The 21884-nt window shown below is 43.2% G+C and overlaps 1 pseudogene; it reads right to left on the bottom strand.

Annotated features, from left to right (window-relative positions):
- Positions 1 to 384: 384 nt before the first annotated feature.
- LOC121133952 lies at positions 385 to 21105 on the bottom strand (annotated as a pseudogene).
- Between the last annotated feature and the right edge of the window lie 779 nt (positions 21106 to 21884).

The raw sequence follows: 21884 nt of genomic DNA, 5'->3' as shown, positions 1-21884 counted from the left end.
AGCTTGGTATTCCCAGCCACTCTCTGTGTTGGAACATGTCCTCAAGACCAAGAGAAAGTTGAGAGAGTCATGTGTCACGTTACCACTTCAGGTTTTCCTCCAGTGAAGGCCTCTGGCCTCAGGTGATCAGTGTAACTTTCCAAGTGTCTTCTGAATCCCTTAGAGTATGTGCACGGCTGTCATCACTTGGGGTGCTTCACTTCTATTCCTTAATGGTGTTGCTAGCCACGGCCCATTTCCCAGCAGCCACATCATTCTCGCTGTACTTACAAGCTTAATGTAAGAAGAAAAGAGACAGAGTTTAAGAAGTGTATTCCTGCTAAGCCACATGTCCTTGGGCAGCTGGTTTTTAAATAGGAATCCAGGGCCTTGCATTCATCCTTGTTAAATTTCATCATAGTGCCGACAGGTATTCATGTCATCTTTGTGTCTCTCAATCTGGAGCCTGATTTGCTCTGGAACTGCCCGTGTACCAGATGATGGGCAGAGCTGCTCGGCTGCCGGTAAATGTGACGGACAACCCGGCAAACCATCTTCTGTTTGTGCACTGACTTCAGTATGGGTCTGACCACAGCAAGGGGAAAGTTAGACATCATGGAAACAGCTTTAAAACAGTGGCAATCAAAATATTACTTATGACTGGATAATAAATAATATTAAGACGCAGCTACTTAACACAATTTGCTTTCTACACTCTGTGACTAGATGTAGTTGCTCTCCTTGGGAGGTTGGTGGGAGCACAGGGAACACTGGGAAAATGTTCTTCTGCATGCTGGACTTTCTATACAGCTGCTTTGTTTCTTCACAGCAAGCAGACTGGGTACCAAGGTTGGTGTTCAAAAAGATAAAGGTGAACTGATGCCCTCCAAAGATCAAGCTTAGAGGCTTCTCACCTCCTTCCCACCACATATTATTGACCAGAAACAATCAACATGTACACATGAACACACACACACACACACACACACACACACACACTTATGTTATACTGTGCCGAGGCCTGACCTATATCAGTCCTATGCTACAGTGATTATCTATCCTGGACTAATGTCTTTAGGGCTGTGTTCAAGAACCAGCTGAACAACCCTGGGTTCAAACCTGAGTGGGGGAGTGTGAATCAGGGAAGTCCTATGAAGACATCTTATCATTTCAGGAGGGCTCTCAGTCAATACTGGAGACATGGGTTTATTCAAGCATCTTTGTAAATAGCTTTCTAGAAGCAGATAGACAGAAGACATCTATTATCATGTATATAGGGTTGTCTAGGAAACACTTCCTTTAACCCTAGAGATGGTCCTAGAATGCACTTACACAAACCCTCAGACCTCCAGTAAGGTAAGTCTTCAGATATGTCTCACTGGCCCCACTGGCCCCCAAGATGGGTGCTGGGCCTAGGTCTATTGTTACACAAACTAGAAGTCATTCTCCACTGTGGCCAGGCCATCTGCAGGCCACAGACATCTAAAAGACAATAGGAGATTCGAGCTCTTGGAATTGAGCTGAGGCCTATTATATCCAAATATCATTTTCCAGCCCGACAATATTGTGTCTTTTCTCATTCAAAACTTTCCATATGTTTAAGGAAGAGAAAATACTATGTACCTTTATTTGGCTATTACACATTAAAAGACATATATTAAATTTTCATATCCTGTGTCATAAATATGTATAATTAAAAAGAAAATCTTACTAACATGTACTTATAAATAAAACATAAAATGAAGAAAAAACATTTTAAAAATTTGAAGATGTGTCACTGACATCACTCACAGAATGGTATTAAGTGTTCATCTCTTGCATCATTTTAGTGTCTTACATATTATTTCATGTAGTAGCCCCCACTATTAGATATTTGGGTTGCTTTATTTATTTGTTGTCTTTTTAATTTAAATTAGAAACAAGCTTGCTTCACAAATCAATGCCAGCTCCCTCTCCCTCCCCTCCTCACCTGCCCCCAAAGTCTCTCCAGCCTCCCCAATCCAGTCCCCTCTCTGTTCCCCAGGGAGGGTGAGACCTTCCATGAAGGAATCTCTGGAGTCTGTCATTTCCTTCAGGGCATGCCTAGGCCTTCCCCCAAGAGTCCAGGCTGAGAGAGCATCCCTCATGGTGGGTACTTTTTTTTTTTCACCTTTTGGTATCTCACAGCCAAAGGGTAGGTTGAATGGGAGTCATTGGAAAGAAGACTCAGCAAAAAGCCACCCTACGGCTATAACTTATATTACTCTGAAATGCAGCTTTTGTTCATCTCAAGAATAGCAAGAGTCCCACCCCTCTGTGGCCTCAGCCTCAGCATCAGATTTTAAATGAGGGTGTTTGGGTGCTGGTCTTCAGAAGTAGTTTCTTTTCAGGTCTGTGACACTGTCCTCCACACAGCCACTTAAACAGCAAGGTAAGTTCATAGGCATCACTGGTCCAGAGTGACTCTGAAATCTCATGCACATGTTGTCAATTCTCTCTGCTCTGAAGGCAAGAGAATGGGAATGGATCAAAGCCCATTGGTGTTCCCTGGACATTTTTCTCAGTACTAACTGCCACCTGAACTCTGGATTTTGACTTCTGTGTAATTATTTTCTTTTCTCCATTAAAAATGGTCTCTTCACAGATGAGTAGCTCATCAAGCTTCTCCCCATTCTTAAAAATATGGGGGACCAGAAAGGGTTTACCCTTTTAATTTTGTTTTTGTTTTTTCATTTAAAATTGTCTCAGGGCTGGGGAGAAGACTGCTTAGCAGTTAAGGTGCTTGTCATAAAAAGAGGAGAGACTGGAGTTCAGATCCTTGGGGTAATAAATAGTCTGTAATTACAGCCTCGGAAAAATGGAGACGTAAGTCCTGAGAGCAGATTGGATAGCAAGAATAGCCGTGCTTGTCAACTAAGCATTTGCCTGAGAGACATGTTCAAAAGAACAATATTGAAGAGGAATTGAAGCAGATGTCTGGCTTCTACTTCCGGTCTCTACATGCAAATATACGCATAAGTACCCATGTACACCCATAACACACATTCCTGCAACACCCGTGTGAACACCACACACTTAAACATAAAAGATAATGAAATTATACAATATCTTTGAGTTTTTTAGTTAAAGTTAATGTCACCTTTTTCTCAATTTAAGATTTTTTGAGAGTTTCATGCATGATTATTGTATTTACATCATTTCCGTCTTTCCCTCTCCCACCTGCAACTCACTGGATGTTTTCCTCTCAAATTCAGGACTTCTTAAATTGCTACTGTTACATAGACACATATGCGTATATAAATATGTACATATGTACAACTCCGAGTGCATTTAGTGTTGCTCGTATGTTTAGTGTTGACCACATGGGCTTAGATAACCAAACAAGGGGCTCATCCTTGAAGAAAATAGATTCACCCTCTCATATCAGCCATCTATTGCCTGTAGCTCTTCATCTATGAGTAGGACCTTGTGAAAGCTTCCCCATCTACCTTGGCATGCCAACTGGAGTTTTCATTATTCAGGTCTTGTATGGGGGATCAGATTACTGAGATTTCATGGGTGAAGTTTCCTTGCCATGTGTAGTAGGCACCATGCAGCAGCAGACAGTCTGGTCCTCTGGTTCTCACAATCTTTCTGCTCCCTCTTTTATGATACCCCTTGAGCTTTAGGTATAGAGATTATGATGTAGATGTACCAACTGGGATTTGGCACCTATGGTCAAGTTTTCTCTGAATTTTGAACATTCGTGGATTTCTGCAATAGTCTCCATCTATTTAAAAATTAGGCTTTGAAAAGGGATGAGTGTAGTTGTCTGTTTTTTACTCTTTTGGTCTTTTGCTCTTTGGGGAACCCACCACCCAGCTCCCAAATAAATACAAACACAGAGGCTTATTCTTACTTGTGAATGCTCAGCCTCAGCTTGTCTTGTTTCTAGCCAGCATTTCTTAACTAATTATCCTATCTACCCTTTGCCTCTGGGCTTTTACCTTTCTCTATTTCTGTACAACTTTCTTTACTTCTTACTCCATGGCTTGCTGTGTAGCTGGGTGGCTGGCCCCTAAAGCCCTCCTCCTTCTCTTGCTACTTGCTTTTCCCTTCCCAGACTTCCCCTCCTATTTATTCTTTCTGACTGCCAGCCCCACCTATTCTTTCTCCTGCTTCACTATTCTCCTTGGCCGTTCAGCTCTTTATTAGACCCATCAGGTGTTTTAGACAGGCAAAGTAACACAGCTTCACAAAGCTAAACAAATGCAACATAAAAGAATACAACACATCTTTGCATCATTAAACAAATGTCCCACAGAATAAACAAATGCATCACATTTTAAAATAATATTCCACATCAGGTAAGAGCTACAGTTATCTGTGGGTGTAAGGATAAGCATTATGAATACAATTAGAAGTTATATTGTTTTAGGAAAGTGGCAGTTGTAGGTTCTCCTCTAATGCCTGTGACCCCTCTCCTGTGTAGTTAGCTAGATTTAGTACCAGGAATGAATTCTTTGCTATTGAGAGGACCTCAAGTCTAGTTTACACAGGTGTTGGTTATGCTCAAGATAAAAAATAACACTGCTGCATTACTGGGGATATCTTAGTAGAATTTTTGTGGTGGGTACATAGGCTTTATAGTTAACTACAACTATTGATTGCTTTTTTCCTTGGCTGCTTGCATAGTCCTTTCCAACCTCAGGAGAGCGAGTTTTCATAGTGAGGAACTTACTGGTCAGTTCCAGCCTGACTCCTCAAACCTCTACAAGAAAGTAATATCTCCATTGGGTTGAGGTTAAGATCCTAGGCCTCAGCAGCCTTAATGTTTTCCTAGGTGCTTTAGTCTAGATGCTAGGGTCTGCAAGGTACTTCTTTCGGTTTATTGGAGGCCTTAATATAGAATACTGTATTCATACCTTTTCCTTGATCTAAAACCTGAGGCCATATTTTAGTAGCACTCTGTGATATGTGACCATTTCCTTTCAGGATTTTATTCACTTCAAGATTCCTTTTTTACTGGAAATAAAATACCTTTCCTACACCTGAAGTTCATGCTTGACAGTATTTTATATGAATTCTGCTTGAACATTGCACATTTGCTTCTTTATGTGTTCCTCCACTCCATATTTATTTTAATATAGTGAAGAAGTCAATTAATACAGTCAGTATTCTGCTGGAAATATTAACAATTCAAGACTTATCTGGTCCAGTTTTTCACTTTCCACCTTAGGTAAACTAAAACCCAGTATTTCTCCCTCATATAGCATAGGTTTCCTTTATCAAAACTCCAATGGTCATTTACTCATTGTCCTTCACACTTCTATAATAGCTTCATTGATGGCATTCATCCTCTGCTGGCTGTACACAATATAAAACCAGTATCACACTGAATCTCCTCTGAGTGATTGGCCTTCCTCACAGCATTGAGGTTGCTTTCCAAAACACAGTATGCTAAGAGGTGAAGATGGTGGCAGAATGTCTTTTAAGACTTAGTTATCCAGATTTTGTGTACTATAACCAAGTGAACAGAATGTGTGACAGGGTGAGTCTATATTTGAAGCAAGAGAGAACAGACCAGCCCTTCAGGAAAGAGTGTCAAGTTCATGGTGCCATAGCACTTACAAGATGAAAACATTGCTGTAGCCATCTTCAGAGACATAGCCTGCATCATTTACATTTACATTCTGAGTCCCCAGCTATCTCCATCTTCACAGATGAGAAAATAGAGACACAGATAAAATAATCAACACAGGTTGACAGTCTCCCATCCAAAACTCTGAAATCCAAATGGTTCATAATCTAAAATAATTGAGCATGGGCATAGCACTAAAGGTTGAAAGTTTACACCCAACTGCCAGATGTATTTCAGATAAAATGTGATGTAATCAAAAGTTATACACCGTTTCCTTCAAGTTCTGTGTATGAGGCATTTATGAAACAAAAATCAGTTTTATGCTTTGACTTGGGGCCTACCTACTAGATATCATATGCTATAATTTCAAATACTTCAAAACTAAAAAAATCAAAATCAATACTTCTAGTCCCAAGAACTTAGGTGTGCTCAACCTGTGTCCTGAAGGTAATAATCTTAAATGTCACACAGCTAAAAGTCAACCTCAGGCCACACTGGCTTCTGGACCTGTTTGTTCTATGTCCATTTGGACGAAACAGTGAATCATCTGTAAGAGTGGTCATCTCTGAGGTATCATCTTACTCCTGTCAGAATGGCTAAAATCAAAAACTCCAATGACAGTTTATGCTGGAGAGGATGTGGAGAAAGGGCAACGCTCCTTCACCGCTGATGGGAATGCTGACTCGTACAGCCACTTTGGAAATCAGTATGGAGATTCCTCAGGAAAACTGGAATCAGTCTACCACAAGACCCAGCAATTCCACTCTTAGGCATAAACCCAAAGGATGCACATTCATACAACAAGGATGTTTGTTCCACTATGTTCATAGCAGCATTATTTGTAATAGCTAGAACCTGGAAGCAACCTTGATGTCCCTCAACTGAAGAGTGGATAGAGAAAATGTGGTACATTTACACAATGGAGTACTACTCAGCGGGAAAAAAAACCTAACAAACAATGGATGGCACTAGAAGAAACCATCCTGAGCGAGGTAACCCAGTCAGAAAAAGAGAAACATGGTATGTACTCACTCATTTATGGATTTTAGACATGAATTACGGGAGTGCCACTGCCAGAGAGTCTGGGAAACAGAACCTTCATCCAGCAACTGATGAAAGCAGAGCAGATACACACAGATAAATATTGAACTGAACTCCTGGAATCCAGTGTCAGAAAGGGAGAGCTGATGGGCAAAGGAGTTAAGACTGAACAATGGGGAGCACTTGGACCCCAGATTGATGGCCGTGTGGAAAGCATGGGACTGATCCAGACTCCCTGAATTTGGGTGTCAGTGAGGAGGCCTAGGTAATCTATGGGGCCTTGAGTAGTATTTATCCCTGGCATACAAATAGACTTTGAGTGCCCATCCCACAATGAAAGATGCTCTCTCAGCCTGGACTCTTGAAGGAAGGTCTAGACCCTACCCTGGATGACGTGACAGACTCGAGATTTACCATGGAGGGCCTCACTCTACCTAGGGATCAGAGTGGAGATTGGATGGGGAACTGGGGGGCCTGATGGGGAGGGATGGGGAGGAGAGGAGGGAGAGGGAGCTGGGATTGATATGTGAAACAAACTTGTTTCTAACTTAAAGAAAAAAAAGACAAAAAAGTAGTCCTCTCTCTCTCTCTCTCTCTCTCTCTCTCTCTCTCTCTCTCTCTCTCTGTGTGTGTGTGTGTGTGTGTGTGTGTGTGTGTGTGTGAGTAAACCATCTTAGAGAGAATGTATCTCCTGCCATACTGCATCAATCCATCCCAGAGTATTCACTGAAATGCCGCTAAATACATGGCACTTTTTGAATGTTGGAAATGTGACAATGAATAAGTCAGAAATTATTCCAATGTTCAAATAGCCTATTATACAGATTAGGAAAATAGCTATTATGAATTTGAAATAATTACTATTATATTTTTCCTATATATTCAAAGAAGCAGTAAATGGCAACATGGGGGAATTGTAAATACTCAGTGATTCATGATTTGGCACAGGGTCCAAGAAATTTAAACATTTAACATTTAAAACCGTATTTCCAAGATTTATCAAATGCCATGCCCTTTCTGCTCAGCAGCTTTTCCCTCCCCAAACCTCCAGGTGTCACCAATCTCAGAATGTGCAGGTGCTGTCTGGCTTGAGTGTCCATGATGGCTGACAGAGTTGTGCCCATTCTGTGTGGGTCGCTGGCTTTTCATAGCAAAAGTGGGGTCCTGTTTGCATCCCTGATGTCTTCATGAATTTACTCAGCACACATTGCATGAAATTGTGCTATGAGGATGAGGGAAAATGAAATAAACTCAGAAATACACAGAATGTTCTTTGTGGTGGTAACACTAAAAACCCATGAAACTGTGTATTTCTAGGTATTTATTTTTAAAAAATGCCACACTGATTGCTGTCTGGTGTGGCACTTTTGGTACCTGTGAGCAACACATCAGGCATTACAGCCTGTCCCTCTGGTCAGAGTCCTATCTGAATACTCTCCCTGAACATGCTTACAGTATGACATTAAATAAATTATCCAAGCTCTTGGAATTTGGTTTTTGTCTTCTGTACAATAGTGGACAAGGAATCATCTCAAAGATCACCTGAGATGTCACTAAATATGGAGCAGCAGCCTTTTAGTAGGTTAGTAGCAGTCTTTGGGGGTCAGCAGAGAAGAAGGCTGACAGGGAGAGAAAGGACTTCCTGACATTCTCTACTGTGTGCTGTGAAGAAATGGTAACTCAGCAGACCTGAGTTCACCAAACCTGCACATCCCAAAGGTCCTGCATGATGACCTGTGCCTTCATCCTGGGTCACATCAATGGGACCTACAATGATTGATCCTTGGGTATGCTTGGGCCTAGGACCACACTAGAGCAATAGTCCACCATGCTTCGTATGGTATCTAGAGACCCAGTAGCTGAGGCTAGCCATGTTGGTATCCCGTGGCTATGAGTGACTCCAAGAAAACCCCTCAAATCTGCGGCTCAGTTGAACTTCCTTGGTTGGGTTTGCTTCTCAAGTATCATCAGTACCTAGGGAATTAAGTGCTCTCTGTGGGACTCCACTGTAATACACCATATAGATAAGCAGTGTGATTAGCTACACTCTGACCCAGGGGAACTTGAATGTCTTTCCTTTCACCTTAGCAAAGGGGGTCTTCCTAGTTCTGTGAGCCTTAGTACCTGAGGGTGGTTTTGGGGCTTCCTGGTTGACACAAGGAGCTCTCTTTGTGGTATCTGACTTGGCTTGATCTTCAAGAGTACTGTGCTGAAGCTGGTATGCCCGGAAGCTTGATTCCAAGAAGCAGATGTTCAGCCATGGTTCAAGTGGGAACAAGTGTTGTTTGTGCAAGTGATTTCTGAGAGAACTGAGTGGAGACACAGTACCCACATCCAGGCACTAACAGCACCTATCCTTGCAGACTTGCCAAGCTTCTTTATCTGTCAGAAAGAAGCACTGGGTATGTGAGAGAGGCAGAGGGCACACACACAATATGAGAAGCAAGCCAGAATCCTCCCTCTTCACCTCCCCCTGCTGAATTATCTATAAGTTCCTCTAGGCACCTGCGAGAGCACACAGAAGGAAGCCAGTGACCCTCACAGACCAGAGCAGCAAATAGGCTGAGTCTCAAATCTGATTTGTGGTTTCCGATTTCCTTCCATATTTTATATTAAAAATTTTTTGAAGAATAAAGCTTATCTGTGTGCGCGGATATGGGAAGGTTTCCAATATAGGCTGCTGCGGGGAGATCAAAAACAAGATGTAGGTAGAGGAACAGTGGCTGGTGTTTGTGTAAAGCAAAGCAAGCACACACTTATATACACATGATACAATCTCTTTTTATAGAAGATATTCACGTGTTTCTTGTGCCTCTTACTCCCTCTCTTCCATTATGAATATATATTTCATCATATGTTTCTCTGTGTATGTCTCTGTCTCTGTCTTTCTGTCTATCTCACATGCACATGCAGACACGTGCACTCTCTCTCTCGCGCGCGCACACACACACCTATGAATTGCAGAAAATGTTTGCTGGGAACAAGTATTACAAGGTAACCCCTCAAGAGAACACATGGGCTTTTTAAATTAAGAATTTAAAATTAATTTTACATAACAACCAGTTTCTCCTCTCTCCTCCCATTTCCACCCCCCACACACCTTGATGCCTCCCATCTTCCCCCTCCTCATCCACTCCCCCTCTTTCCCTTCAAAAGGGGGCAGACCTCCCATGAGTGTCAATAAAGAATAGCACATCTAGTTGAGGCAGGACCAAGCTCCTCTCCCTGCAGCAAGGCTGAGAGAGGCAACACAGCATGAGGGATTAGGTTCGGAAAATACAGCTTAAGTGCACCAACAGGTCCTGATCCCACTGCTAGGAGCTCCAAAAACAGACCAAGATACACAACTGTCACACACATGCAGAGGGCGAAGGTTGGTCAAGCTAAGACTCCTAGCCCTGTTGGAGAGGGTGCCTGAACTGGCCATCACCTGTAATCAGATTGGTGACTGACTACTCTAATTGCCATCATAGAGCCTTCATCTAGTAACTGATGGAAGCAGATGCAGAGATCCACAGCCAAACACATGGACTCTCAAAGCCAATACAAAGTTTTTATTTGATGACCAGCAGGTTACACAGGGAATTTATCCAAACTGTGTAACCCCAGGTCTCACTGTTCTTTACCTCTTATGTGCAAAAACCATATCCTGGTTGACACATATCCATTAGCAAGAACAGTCAGTGAGAAGCAAAACCACAGAAGCTAAAAACACAAGGTTAGTGCATTTATAGACTTCCCCAGATCATGGAACTATGGACTAGGTCTCCTGTGGATTAGATCCTTGTTTTTCTATAGTACTGGGGGCCCTGTGCTGGGTTCTGAGGTCAGCAGGGGCCTCTGGCGTGGAGCCAGATGAACTAAGGTCTTGTCTTCCGAGGTCCAGGGGCCTGTCGCATGAGAAGCTTCTGGGGAGAAAACTGAGCACGAACAGTTTGTGTGTGTGTGAGATTGTGTGTAAGTGTGTGTGCTGTTGTTGCTCTTTCCCTTCTTCTCAGACACAGCTATATTGCTTATATATTATGATTCTGTATTTCTGGGAGGGGTGCTGCTGCCCTGAGTGGATGGGGTAGGGTAGGGCACACTTCTGTCTTGAAGGAGACTTCTTTCTGTTCTTATAGGAGGTCAGTCAATTGTCATGGGAGATGCTGTGTACAAGCTACACAGGGCCTCAAACGGGTGCTTACAGGACCATCTGTATCCTGGGGGAAGCAGAGAGTATGCATGCACAGCTCCTTCATTTCTTCAGCCTCAAAGCTGTGGGCCCTCCCTCCACGCAGCTGGGTACTTGGAAGAGCAGCGGGCAGTGGAAGAGATATGCCCAGCATCGCTTGCCAGGAACATAGTGTATATCTTCCAGGATGGCATCGTTTTTCTGGCTGTGTATTTATGCCTGAGGTAGTGTTCCAAGAAATACCATGATCAACCAAAGCATGATTTTCCTGGGAACCACAGGGGCATAAGGCTGTCAGCCCAGCTGATATAGGGACCTCCCTGGCTCTTTTGTGAGCAGCCCACAGCCATGTGCAAGGAAACACCAATGATACATAGGTCTCTCATTCATTCCTTTCCCCGGGGACTTAACTGATTCATACTAGTGTCTCCAATTAAGTCTGCGGCTGAGTACATCCTTGGAAGAGATAGTCCCCCAAGACATTAAAGAGGTACTATTAAGGCAATTGCCCTTGGGCTGGCATCAAGCATGGGGGGTTGCATGGAATGGTTTTTCTCTTTCTTTTATCTGACTGTATATTTGAGATGCCTAAACATCCCAAATATATCAAACACCTGCTCAAGCCATAAGCCACAGAAGAGAAATGCAGGGGCAGATGGGAAAGCAGATGCCCAAATCATGCACTCTCCAAAGAACAGGCCTGCCCTGGATGCTGAGGATGGAGCGCTAACTGAGAGATGCCATCCTTTATTGTCACAAGATCTGCTGAGTCGGACACATATACATTTGTTTATTTTTGCCCATTATATCCCTACATGTCCTAGACTGGCCTCATGTTTCAGCCTCCAAAGTGCTTACATATAAGCATGTGTCATCACACCCAGGTCACTTCTGTAATTTTTATTTACAAGAGTCACATCTGCATGCCAGAAAAGACTTTTCTGGAATAGCATGAGTTCCTACTGTCACATCCCTACCTTCTAAGTAGTCAAACATTCTACCCGCAGACTTCAGGGAAAAGTATTACCTGTGACACATGGACCTGGGTCCATACAGAAAAAAAGATGTGAGAGCAGTCACTGTGGAATAGACCTGTAATCACAACACTCAGCTGGTAGGCAAATAATGAGTTCGGAGGAACTTGGGTTGTATAAGCCAAACCTGGCTCACCCCCCTGTACACACAGCAATAGAAGGCTGCACATTTACAGAATCGATTCTCATGGAAAATTTTTCCTTCCACAGCCATGCAGCAACGATTTAACTAGAACCACAACCAAAGAGGCCGAGATCAGCAATGGCAAGTTTCAAATTATCTTTTAGTTCAGGAGACAAAGTGCATAAAATCTAGACAACTAGACTCACCCAAGAAGCCTGGAAGGAAACTAGATATCTTTGACTGTGGTCCATATTCTCAGGATGCTGGAATTTTTTTTCTTTCCAGTGAAACAGTGTCTCATTCTGCTGTAAGAAGAAAAAAAGTGAAAAGCTGAATCTCAGAATTCAAAATCATTGTCAAGAGGACTGGGAAGGACAAATAGCACTTTAAAAGGTAATCATAACTATTACTTTCATCTTAATGGCACACAAAGGAGGTTCCCCATCTAACATCCACAAGACCTTAGCATAAAAGAGATGAATTCAGTATTGTTCCAGTGCCTCTCTGGTATTTAAAAGCCCTTCTTGGGGAGAAAAATTTATTAAATATTGTAGTCAGTTTAATGTCTCTTGTTGAAACATGTGCTTTAATGGACTTATTAAATTTAGATTATGTTAAAAAGGAGGAGATAGACTAAGAAAGGTATTTCTTCAACTCATAGGTCCTGGATGCCACAAGATAACTGGATATTGCTAAAGAAATAGCTCTCAGCCTTGATATCTCCCTGTGATAGGAGAAGGAGAGTGATGTTTCAAGAGGACACCGAGGACTCTGCTCTGTAAACATGCTATGCTGGTCACAGCCTGCCTCTATTCTGGAAAGAACAACAAAAGCTTTTCTTCTCTTTCCTTTCCCGGTTCATTCCTTTTCTGACTGGTGCTATAAATTGTTTGAAATGCACTACTAGTAGCTAACCTTAAATGATGGCTCCCTCTGTGCTAAGCATGGTTTTAAGCACTGCACCTACGTTAACACTTTGAATACATACAATGTTCTAGGAGGTGGTATTATTAATGTCATCATTTTCAGCATCGTTGTCATTGTTTTTATTGCTGCCTATGGATGAGAAAGGTGATACACAAAGAAGCTTTAAAAAGTACTCAGAGCCACACAGTGAAGGACAAAGCAAGAATCTGGATAAATTTTGTCTCTATTTACTGGATCACACAGAACATATTTATATGTTCTTCTATGAAACTAGATATTTCCCCTAAAAAGCTAAAGTATGCTCTCATCACCAGCCCAATTCCTGAATCTCTCCCTCCCTTGACCTAAGTTAACCATTACAGCCATCTTGGGAAATAAGTTTTCACACATATGAAAATAAATAGATAAATAGAATCACCATGTTTCTAAGCCCAACGCCATCATCCTCAATCATTCCTGCAGCTACATTTCCATTCAAAAACATCCCCTCGTGGCTATATAACACTCCATTCAGCTTTATTTAGGGGTTCCTTTCTTGACAGACAGGTTACTTTTGATATTTCACTAAATTAAATAGCACCGCATTACATGGGCTGGTCTGTCTCAAGGGCAAAGTGTGACAGCAGCACCCCAGAGGCCCTTTGTCCTTTAACAGATAGTGCCAACTTACATCCATTGCAATGATGCCTGCATGTGGGGGTTTCTTCAGCCTTTTCTTCACTTCTGTTCTGTAAAGTAAGTTTTAATGAATTCTTGCTTCCAGTCCCTTTATTGATTGATTTTGTTGGTTCAGTTGATTGTTATAGGGTCTCAGTATATAGCCCAGGCTGGCCTCAAATGTTCAGCACTGCTGCCTTAGCCTCCAATCCACAGAGTGCTAGGATTACAGCCTGCTGTCCCTGAATTCTCACCTTCAACTTCTAGGCCTTGTGCTCTCCATTCATAGAGTGCTATTGTGATGCAGGGAGAATTTGATTCTGAGCAGAGGAGAGCGCACCCTCTAAGGTGAGAACAGGCCTTGGGAGACACAGTCCTGACCCAGTTTGATACTTACTGGCAGCTTCTCCAGGGTTGTCCTCCTTTCTGGGTGCTTGATTCACATCCGGAGGGCCTTGTTCTCTACCAGGGAGGCCCTGGATGAATAGTGCTATATCAAGGCTCACAGTTGTCTGCTAATGACTTCCAGATGGGCAAATGTCCTGCCTGCACCCAAAGCCCAAGATAGGACTGAGTTTTTTTTTCAAGGACCAGTCCAGTGACTTTCTGCTCCTATCAGACCCTTCCCCTATACCACCATACTTGAACTAAATGTTTAAGAACTAAACATTTATTTAAAGTGGGTGCCAGCTTCCTGGATAAAAATTCAGAATGCTTTTTTCTGCTGTCCATTTAGGCCCTTGGACCTGTGTTGCCTGGGTTTATACATAGTCGGGTCTATTCAAGGCTGAATTTAAAGGTTCTTTGATTCTTAGACAAATGTGGTGAAAATAAAATGTTAATGAATTTTTTACTTTGTGGCCTGACAAAGTTATTTGGATTTCTAAGATTCCCCCATAAAAGCTCTGTGCCTCTTTAGAGGAAAATTCAAAACCCTGTGGTTGAAAATGTTACTCTTCAATCCTAATATCCAGGTCCTAGTTCAACAAATAATTGGAGAGAAAGTTCTGCGTGCTGGCATGGCAGCAAGTGCTAGGGACACAGAGCTGTCATCACATACATACTGTCCTGTCCCCATAAAACTTCAGGCCCCTCGGTACCTGCTCCATGGACTCAAATGGCACATACTATCCTGTCCCCACAGAACCTCAGACCCCTGGTTACCTGTTCCATGGACGCAAGTGTCACTTTTTTATTTTCTATTTTCTGCTGCTCATTTCTTTCCCAAGAGCTGCACCCCAACTCACGTGCTGGCCCTTCCAAAGCTGCCGACTCCAGGCACCAGGGCTCTTTACCACTTCAAGCTTCTATCCCCACTAGGAGAATCCCACAGGGTGTATCTGAATATTTTGAAAGTGTAACCAGTATCTGCATTTACTGCAGCTGGCTCAGGTTTGTTAAACTACTTCAGAATAGAGGGTCCTAGGCGTTGAAAGTACATATCCACTATTATTCCCTAGAGATTTCATGGGTCTCCTCCGTGTCTGCATTTCTTGAGGGCACAGCCTGGCTGATTTTGTTGGAGACTGTCTCATGATAGAAGCTGCATCTTCTTTCAGTGTGTAGGGCATATTTACTCACACATTTAGAAATAGAAATCCCACGAGATAATTTAAAAATTCATCATGTATTTGGTTTTTTTCCCATTGACACAGAGCTTCTAAGGCACTTAGGATTTCCTGAGGGACAGGAACATCATTTTGTCCACCAAACCTGAGACTGTGATAATGAGGGTTATCATAGTGGGCACCTGATTCAGGATGGAGGCTGGTTGCTAGAGCAACCAACCATGTGAAAAGATGGTTGAATACTTCTGCCTTTTTTCTGTTTTACAAGGAAGGTAGAGACTGAGCTGATCATGAGTATGATGTAATTCTCAGTAGGCAAGTTATGGAATCAGTGTGGGTGTCAATCAGTAAGCGAATGGATACACCGTGGGGTTTGATTTAGTTGTTAAGGAAAAAATGATGTCATTTGTAAGAGCATAGATGGAACTGTAGATAATTGTGTTGAAGGCAATGGGCCATACTTGTTTTCCCCTATGTGAAAAATCTATACTTGAAAAGAGAATACGCAAGTGCAAGTGGACCATTCCTGGGGGAGAAGAGGATGGAGGTTAGTAGGAAAGAACAGTGGGTAGATACCATCAGAGTCCATGATACGATCAAAGCCCATGAAACACTTGTGTGAGCTTCATAATGAAGCCTGCCACTTTGTACAACTACTACATACTTAGAATTTTTGAAAACACTACTGGTCAATGATCTTACCATTCATCCCAGCATAATGAGCCATCCATAAAAACCCTAAACCACGTGAATGGGGCCTTTGGGGTTGGTGTTGAGAGACGTGAAAACTCTGCTATCACACCCATGTCTTATGCTTTTCATAGTCTCCCTTCTCCATTGGCTGCTTCAGAACTGTATCTTTTACACTAAATTGGGCTGCATCTTCTGAAATAAATTGGCGATAGTGAATGAAGTGGCTCCCTGAGCAAATTAAATTATCTGACCCATTGAGGTCATGGTTGGTCAAAAGTGCTGGGACAGGGACTGTCTTGGTAGTGGAGTGTGAGCTGGATCCTCCAGCTTGTTGATTTGTGCTGGCTTCTCATGATGCTACAATTCAATTTAATTGATGGACACTCTGTTGATGACAGAAAACTAAAAAAATGGAGAATTGGTCAGTGTCAGGAAACCTCCAAAAGAGCCTAAGAGAAGTTTTCCTCTGAAGCAGGAAATGGAGCAGGTACCTGCTGTGAAGATCAGCCCAGCCTGGGGTCCCTCTCCTATAATGCCCCATCTGCCTGTTCAGGTGTCACTCTGGCCACCCAGCATCAGCCTGTGAAGACACGCCCAGAGATCCACAGAAGAAGCTGAAGCTCTGAACTGCTGTTTTGTGAACAGCACCTTTGCCTTTTATTTCTGGTCCAGGGTTTGTATCTTCCAGCAGCATCAGTGACACTGTGGCAGGCTAAGGTGCTGCTTGCAAATGGAAATACCTCAAGCACATTGCAGTTCTTGGTACAAGCATCCACGCAATTACTTAGTGAATGCTGGCTGAGTGTCAGGTACTAGGAGCACATGGGTAAAGTATTAAAATCCTTCTTAGGGCATTACCTGCTAGTGAAGACGATGCAAAAACAAGCACTGACAGTCAGACTGTGAAGTTCCATGGGAAGGGAGCAGAGGTGCACTAAGAGATGAGACGGTGCCTGCCCTCCATGTATTCAAGGGAACATGTATGCAAAGATGCTGAGGCAAGGTGTAGCTTGGGAGTGCTCATCAGCTTAAGGCTGATGCACAGTGGAAGTGGACCAGTGACAGCAGCATGCCGTTGAGGTGAGAAAAGTCATTGGGAATGCAGACCCTCCCTCTATCAGGGCTATGCTTTTATTCTAAATGGAAATCAGAACAGCTGCAGTGGCAGGCAGTATGGAGGAGCAGGACACAATTCACACTTTTGACATCCCCTCCACACCAGCATTGAACATCCTGTACCTGCATCACCCACTGTCATGTTTACACCCAGGTGTAACAGCTCCTGTCCAACACCCTGCCTGATGAGTGCATTTCTGACTAGTCTTGATTCCTTCTTCCATTTGCCACCTTGCTGCCCAGAGCACAGGGAATAATGGTTTTTCCACTTAAGGCTTGGAAGGGTAAAGAGTGAACCCAAGAGTAAAAATGTGGGCAATGCTCCAGTACAAGCCACTGTCCCATTGACCAGAAAAGGATTTAGAACAGGCAGAAGAAATCTCTGTCCCCTTTGCCAAGGAGAAATATAGCCAGCTCCCAAGTATATTATTTCAGATCATTCTGTCTGATGTCACTGACACACTGGATGGGGAAAGGTATGGAAATACGGAAAACCAAGTGTGACAACCTGAATGTCTATCATGAGCAGAGAAATGAACCGAGTAAGACATGAACTTTGTGGGTTCTCACACTACCAAGTGAAATGGACGAGTTGTGTAGTTCACAGTGGGGTCTGTTTAAAGGAAGCAGTGACTGAAACATACAAGCTTGTGCTCCTATCTAGCCACAGAGACCAGCATGGACAGTTTTCACTTGTTTGCCATTTTACTTGCTGAGTTCCACTTTGTAGCCTTGAACCTGACATTTTCCAGCTTCAGTCTTCCAGGTGATGCAACTAGAGATTTGCATCATCCTATTTAGCTTATGGGCAATTTCTTACCCTTTGTTGGAGAGACAATTCTCAAACATGATTAAGTATTTGGGAAAACAGGCAAGTTTTCCCATAGCTGCCACATAGGCCACTGCCTTTTTAAACATATTTTCAAAATCTTTAATTTTGAAATAGCTCCAGATTTTAAAGAAAGGATTTTCTAGAGAGAAAAAGCTATCCTAGGTATCATTCATACCACTGCCCCTATTTTTAATAACACACTGACAAAAAAATTAAAAATCCACAAGTGACAGTGAATGGCTATAATTTCAGCTACTTGGGAGGTTGAGGCAGGAGGATCAGGAGTTCCAGGCCAGCCTAAGCTACATATTAAGACCCTGGAGAAAGCCAGTTGTGAACAACCCTTCCCTTCATGTGGCTTCATGAACGATGCTCCCAGCAGTTGCTGGCAACTGTGACTAAGTCACCTTGATCCTCCTTCTTGTTTCCTGCAATGCTAAGGAGGAAACCCAGGCCCTTGCTCTTAGAAATCAGGTGTCAGCTCCTGGCCATGTCCCCAGATCTTACCTGGTTTAAAGCTACTATCTCCCTTTGCTTTAGGGTGGAGGCAATGAGCCCAGCTCCTGGTTACAGGCAGGGAATTAACTCCCATCTCTTAGTTGGAGGAGGGGCAGGAGAGTGATTAGCAGTCTTTCTGTAAGGAGTCTGCTCTCTTCTGGTCTTCCAGGCAACACTAACATGGGATGGGATTGGAGCCAGGGGCATTTAATTCACACTTTGGCTCAGGACTCCTGGTATGTCACTTATTTTCTCATTCAAATTGATGCAGCCTCCTCAGTGGAATTTCCTTCTGGCTGGTTCTTGTGTCCCTCTGACATCACCCAGATTAGTGTTAGTTTCCTAAGCATCTCCTGATTCCTGTACTACAGTAGACACAAGGCTTCCATGTCTAGTCTGCTGTTAGAAATGAAGACATGGCAGAAATAAGTCTTCCTCTAGGTCCCACTGCTGTGACGTCCCCCTCCTCCCCCAGTCTTGTCTTTGTGTCTCTGACCTATGCATGTTTCTCTAATATGACTGTCTCTCACTCAGTGTTCAGCCTTTGCTCTTCCTCCCGAACTAATTTTTCTTTCTCTGCTAGTGAGAAATCAGGCCCTCATCACCTAGGGTGCACATGCTCATGTGCTCAGCCCTAATATAGGTAAAACACTTTGGGAACTGATGACACGTGCTTTTAGACCTTTCTGAAAATCTCATTTGTGAGAGTTCAGGGTTCCTATGAATGTTCTGATGTCTTTAAGCTCCAAGTTAATAGTTTTCCTTCTTCCCTATCCTCCTCTCCCTCCTACTCCTCTCCTCTCCCTTCCCCACCTCCCCTTCCTCTTCCTTTTCTCCCCACCTTTCTTCTTCCTCCTTCTTTACCCCTCCTGATCTTTATCCCCTCTCTCTTCCTCTCCCTCCTCCCCTTCTTGTTCATCCCCCTTCCCTCCTTCATCTTCCCTTCTTCCTTTCTCTCTTTCATTTTGTCTCCCTCCTCCTGCTCCTCCTCTTCATTCTTCTGCTCTTCCTCCTATCCTTCCTTAGAAATGTATGAATCATATAGATCATAACTTCCAGCACTCCTGTATCTTGGGGGACAAATCCCCACATTAAGGTTTTTAATAACCTCCAGGATTAGGAATCGTTGCTTCACAATCAGGAGCCATTAGGAGAGTTTCAAGAGCTCTTTCTGTTGCTTCTACTGCTTTACTCATTGGTAAGAACACAAACTTTTCTGCTGTTTAAAACAAAGTAAGGGGATTCCTTTGGGCTATAATAATAGTCTCCATTTCTACTTCTGTTTTTCATTTGTTTGTTTTGGCTGTGCGACATTTGAAAAAAACAACTTAGTCACCCCTTGTTTTCTGAGTTTCTCTGTTGGCACCATTTTTTATCTTCCTTACAGGACTGTGTGAGGATCTTAGAGAACTGTTAAAACTGTTATCACAGCTGTGTTGTTGGTTGCATCATGGGTGCTGCTATGACCCTCACAAATTGACCTGACTAATATGCAGGACATTGGCCTGCCAGAAGGAAGACAAAACAACAGATGCACAGAAGAAGAAAAAGAAAAGGAGAAACACTGCAAACATTAGTCACAAAAACAAAAAAAAACACAAGATGAAGAAAACAGTGTTCCAGCTCAGTTCCAAGCAGCTTTTAGTCAACTGTTATGCTCTGAATCTCCTGGATACAAACTACAGACATCCTGTCTGTTGCTTCTCCTCACCATAACAAACCAGCTCCTCTAAAGGAAGGAGCCTTCATTTTGGCTCCTGGTGTCTTTTTGTCTTTGCATTTTGTGTATGTGTGAGAGTATGTATAGTTTATGTGCCTGTCTGTGTCACAATGTGTTTGTGTATGTGTGCATATGTACATGGTGTGAGTGTATGTACATGCATATGTCCAGGGTGTGTACACATGTGCATGATGTCCATGATGTGTATATGTGTATGCACACGTATCCATGGTGTGTATGTGTCCACATGTGCATGGTGTGTATGCACATGCTCATGTGGTGTGTGTGTGTATGTGTGTGTGTGCGTGTGTACTTGGTGCGTATTTGTGTACATGTGCATGGTGTATATGTATACATGTGCATGGTATGTATGTGTGTATGTGCATGTGTGTATATGTGCACATGTACCTTGTGTGCATTGGCCAGAGGTCAATATTGGGTAACTTCTTCTGTCTTGGTTGCCTTTATTGTGTTACTTTGATTTTTTTCAGACTTAATTCACTTTATTTTTCTTGTATGAAACCCCTTGTGTGGTGGCCACAGCTGGAGCCTGGGTCCTCTGAACAGAGACTCTGGTGTGGGCTTTCACAAGATGGTCCGTGAATTCCTGATAAGGAGACTTGGTGAATACAGTCTCTTTCCAGAGGTCGGGGGTCAGGTAGCTGTAGGTCTTGGAGATGGCATCAAAGTTGGCCTTGGCAAAGTTACCTAGGGTGGCAGTGCAGCCCCTGGCTGACATGTAGCAGTCATCAATACCGGCCATCATCAGTAGCTTCTTTGGCACAGGAGCTGAGACGATGCCAGTGCGTCTGGGGGCAGGAATGAGACACACCAACACAGAGCCACAGTGGCCTGTCACTTTGCATGGGATAGTGTGGGGCTTGCCAATCTTGTTCCCCCAGTAGCCTCTCCGAACAGGGACAATGGAAAGCTTGGCCAAGATGATGCCCCCCCCCTAATGGCTGAGACTACCTCCTTGGAGCACTTCATACCAAGACCAACATGACCATTGTAGTCCTCATTGAACCTCATTGATTTGGTAGACTGACTAACCAATGAGCTCCCATGATCCACCTGTCTTGCACCACCTGCCTTCCACCTGCACCAGACTCCAGCACAGGGGTTACAGGTAGATGCCACCATGCTGCCTTTTGCATAAGTTCTAGGAATCTGAGAAATCATGTCTTCCTGCCTGCATAGCAGACATTTTATCAACTGCACTCCATGATCTTTTGATTCTTGTTTGTGGGCTATAATGAAGTAGACAGCTTGGGCTGGAGCAGGGATATTTTATTCACTCAAGGTGACTTTGCAGAAGGGGTGGCAGATGGGAGATGGAAGGGAGAAGCACAAAACATACCATTGCAGCTCACATCCCTAATGTCCCACTCCTTACTTCATAATAACCCATTCAACCTTGATCTCATGAATGGACTCCTTCATTGACAAAACCAGAACCTTCATGATCCAATCATCTCCAATGGAGCCACCACTTAGACACCTTATCATAGGAACCTTTGAGGTGGCATTTAACATCCAATTGCTACTAAATATATTATATTTGGTGACCTTTAACTTAATAGCCCTGATTTTCTGATTGGGTAGAAGATGATGAGGAATTTGGGTGTTAATCCTCACCTATGCTAGTTCAGCCAGGATTCATCCAGGTGAGTGGTAGAAACACAACTGGAGTCAGAACAGAGAATACCTCAGCCTTGGCTTCGCCAAGAACTGGTGATTCCATAGTCTCATGGGTAGTAGTGTTTGTGCATAGGACACGATGTCAGCAGCATCTTCAGAAGTCCTGACCTTCCAGGAGAGGCCAGCATTGACACAGCTCTAGATATCAACGGTGCTTCCAGGAGCAGAAAAGCTCTTGGCTAAGAAGGCTGCTCTAGTGAGGACAAGCAGTTTCGTTCCTA

This window comes from Mesocricetus auratus, unplaced genomic scaffold, assembly GCF_017639785.1.
Source record: "Mesocricetus auratus isolate SY011 unplaced genomic scaffold, BCM_Maur_2.0 Super-Scaffold_4256, whole genome shotgun sequence".
Classification (NCBI taxonomy): domain Eukaryota; kingdom Metazoa; phylum Chordata; class Mammalia; order Rodentia; family Cricetidae; genus Mesocricetus; species Mesocricetus auratus.
This window is presented reverse-complemented; position numbering and strand designations above follow the sequence as displayed.